This window comes from Neltuma alba, unplaced genomic scaffold, assembly GCF_004799145.2.
Source record: "Neltuma alba isolate B1F8T4 unplaced genomic scaffold, ASM479914v2 tig00001884_pilon, whole genome shotgun sequence".
Taxonomy (NCBI): Eukaryota; Viridiplantae; Streptophyta; class Magnoliopsida; order Fabales; family Fabaceae; genus Neltuma; species Neltuma alba.
In genome coordinates, this window is record NW_021632655.1 from 38377 (window position 1) to 41856 (window position 3480).

General features: G+C 36.2%; 4 non-coding genes across 4 annotated transcripts; all 4 read left to right on the forward strand.

The window, feature by feature from the left end:
* Positions 1–954: 954 nt before the first annotated feature.
* LOC114713299 (small nucleolar RNA SNORD25) lies at positions 955–1038 on the forward strand. The gene has a single exon (XR_003737327.1). It is a non-coding gene; the product is annotated as a small nucleolar RNA SNORD25 (small nucleolar RNA).
* Positions 1039–1130: 92 nt separating this feature from the next.
* Positions 1131–1276, forward strand: LOC114713314 (small nucleolar RNA snoR136). The gene has a single exon (XR_003737331.1). It is a non-coding gene; the product is annotated as a small nucleolar RNA snoR136 (small nucleolar RNA).
* Positions 1277–1445: 169 nt separating this feature from the next.
* On the forward strand, positions 1446–1534 carry LOC114713308 (small nucleolar RNA snoR31). The gene has a single exon (XR_003737330.1). It is a non-coding gene; the product is annotated as a small nucleolar RNA snoR31 (small nucleolar RNA).
* An 87-nt stretch (positions 1535–1621) lies between these two features.
* Positions 1622–1716, forward strand: LOC114713303 (small nucleolar RNA snoR31/Z110/Z27). The gene has a single exon (XR_003737329.1). It is a non-coding gene; the product is annotated as a small nucleolar RNA snoR31/Z110/Z27 (small nucleolar RNA).
* The last annotated feature ends 1764 nt before the right edge of the window (positions 1717–3480 follow it).

Genomic DNA, 3480 nt, shown 5'->3' on the forward strand with positions numbered 1-3480 from the left:
AAGGTGAAAACGTTAAAAAAAAAAAAAGAAAGGAGAAAATTTAGGTTTTGGACTACCTGAACCTATCCATCAGTCTGGTGGATCAAGTCCAATCCAACCCGACTTTGGGTTATAATTACCCGTATATGTATCCTCTTTTTAGCAGTAATAATATTTGCAGTACTGTCAAACACTAAATATGAATACTTTTTCTAGTAAAAATTTAAATATTAATTTATGATGTTATAAGATATTAATTCCTTCTACCAGGGAGTTTACAACTGGAACACATCAAACAATTGCAAGGGCAAAAAGTTACGGCCACTTGGGCTATGGTCTTATTGTGTTATTTTAAAACTTTTTAGCTACGTCCAATTGGGCTAGAGTCCAGGTCAAAAAGATTGGGCTAGAGTCCAGGTCAAAAAGATTGGGCTAGAGTCTTGTTATTTTTTCCCCACCTCTTTTTCAGCCGAGAGGGCCAGAGTCTACGTTAAACCTAGGACAGCTTGCTAATGCCTGAGAATAATATAAACCGTCCAATTAGATATAGATGTCTTCTTAACCGTCCGATCATTCTGCCACTTATTCTATAAGTTAAAGGGCCTAAGGCGCCTGGCCACACTCGTCTCTTGGTCGCCGCTCTTCCACAGCTCTAATTAGGGTTTTGTTACCTTTCGCTCTCTCGCCGATCTGAATTCAATGGAGTCCGTGCAGATCTCCTTGGTAACCCTGTATTGAATCCTTTACTTAGCTTCATTATCTGGTCATTGCGGATTAATTCAATTCCCAATTGACTCGTTCCCTTGAAGCGAAAGCAAATTGTGTTGCTTTTGTCTAATCTCTCCCTCAACCCTCTTTTCCGACGTTGATTTGGGAGAACGCTTGAGCAGCAACATTTCTTTCAAGTTATTTACCCCCCCCCCTTTTTAGGCTCTCGGAGAGTCCTTTGAATGATTCAATTGGGAGTGTATCGCATTTAACTGTGATGAGTCTACAGACCTGTAATGACTTGCGGTTATGATCGCAATCGTTATTGAACATCTAAGGGACTGAGTTATGTGCTTTTACTCCCACTATATTTATATTGGCTTACTCGGTTTGAGGAGAGAATTTTCTATGATATAAGTTAGTTTGCGTTTTCTTATCAACATAAGGCTTCATATCCCAAATTGATTTTGCTGGCACAATTGTGTTGATGTTTGTGTTTTGCAATGTTTTATAGAAGCCTAGATTTTGTTCCCCTCGCTATCCAGTGTTGTAATATAATGCTCCATTAGGACGTCGGGGAACAATATTCCTTGCCAAAACCCTTTCTTTTTGTTCGTTGGTTCATGTTTTGTAATTACTGATTCCTTGTTTACAATTTCAAGATAGGTTTTGTTTTTTTCTGATTACTTTTTGGTTTTTTGGGGGTGAAAATTTTCTGATAAGCTATAAATGAAGACATTATATGATTATATGTGTGGTAGATGGGGATGAAGCAAAATCAATAATCCAACACTTGATCTGATACTATTAAGTGAAGTTAAACGATTATTTTTGCTCCTGAATCTACCATTACTGTTTATGTTAATATGTTTTCATTTTTAGTATTCATTTCTGGTCATGGCAGTATGCCAAGTGCTGTGAAAGTATGTAATAATGCATCAAGTGATGAAATTGGAAAAATCTTAGGACACCTTCCTACCACGGCAGCACTGTCGTGGATGAGAAAGAATATTCCATGCTGATGATGTGTTTCACAGTTTAGAGGGCCCCCGGAATTGTGAAAGGTGAAATTTGACTGGCAGAAGCAGATTTGAATATGATTTACATAGACGAGTTTCTTTCTTTCTATCTCACTTGTATGTATGACAATGAGTCCAAGTCTATGTAGGGTTTTATCGCTTATGATGTCCCCAGTTTGGATGGTGCCATTGGCTAAACCGTTCTCAGGGGAAGTTATTCTCTCTCTAAAGAATGCCATGGATTCAAATTTGAAATACAAATGAAAAGTAATTTCAAATTTTAAATTGTATCGATAATAATCAAAAGACTGAATTACCATGGACAGAGATGGAGGGATTTATTCATTTTCTAGTTGTGACCATGGATGCGATGAATTGTAAGGCAACTGGCAATGTAAATATGAGAAGGCTTGGGAATGGGAATCTTCTAGAAAAATAATCTGATAAAATGAAAGCTTCATCAAAATGTAAGCATCCAAAATTACAAATCAAAACCCAAAATTGCAGGGTTTTAACTAGTCTCCACTTGACTGCTCCCTTCCCATGTATCTTTCCCCGTAATCTTCTCCGAGACTGAGGTTATGATGGCAGCCAAGAAAAGAACAACTGGAATATGGAACTAGTAACTCGTGAAAAGAAAAATCACGAGTTGAAGATAATTTTCATGGTTCTATTTCCTCTCTCTGAAACAATGGCTTGCCCCCTCAAAGCCTTGTCCGAGGATGACTTCATTAAGTGAACATCTTCTACTCTGTTTGCAAAACCAAGACAGACGGGTAGGGAGAGGCTGCCAATTTGAGAGTATTCTGTTTGTGTTCGTACGGAAAACGGGCCTGCGTAGTCCGGGCTGTGGGCCCGCATGTTAAAAACAATCAATTTTATAAGCCCGGCCCTTACAGTAGTCAGTGGTGGGCTCAGGCGGTCCTGTTTAAGAAAATATATACATATGTTATACACACGCATTCTTTAAAATATTTTGATTTTGATATGGATAACAATAAAATAACAAGCTTTATAAAAACTCATAATTCGAACCATTAATAATAAACAATATGAAATGGGTAGCTGAATTTTTAAAATTAAACCAAATTAAGTCATGTTCTAAAAATTGATAAACTATTGCTCAAAATTACAAAGTAAAAACTTTTTGGGGTTCACCAATCGCTTCTGCCGACTTTTTCAAATTCACAGATTGCATATAATATCAGTAGATAGTTGAGGACGTAAAGGACGTAGAAATTTGGTGGGAGAGGTTTGTTTTACATATTCTACTCACGAAGTCCCGGTATTAAAGAATTTTTAATGATTTTTTTCAATTATAATTATAGGCTCTCTACTTTTCATTTTTATACTTCATACCAAATGATATTTCTAACTCACATGGCATCCACTAATATGTTGCTTCTGGGAAGATCTGATAAACCAAGCTGTGACAAGCTACAATTGCCGACGATGGCAGTAACCAACAACATTCTGGTCAATCTGGTCAAAAAAAAAAAAAACCAACATTCTGGTCAACAATTAACAATTTAGCCCTTACAAACCATATAAGTGATTCAAAAAGAAAAAAGAAAAACAAAAGTACTGCCTATTTTAATATAAGAAATAGCTGGGGATTGTATTTTGTCCTAAATATAAGATATTAATATACTTTGTCTCTTAATTTTATAATTTCTTTCTCAAAGGAATTCTTATCGAGTGGATAGTTCCAATACACATGAAAGAAGATCAGGACAGTTTAGAAAAACCAACACATATTTGTTATAAATAATCA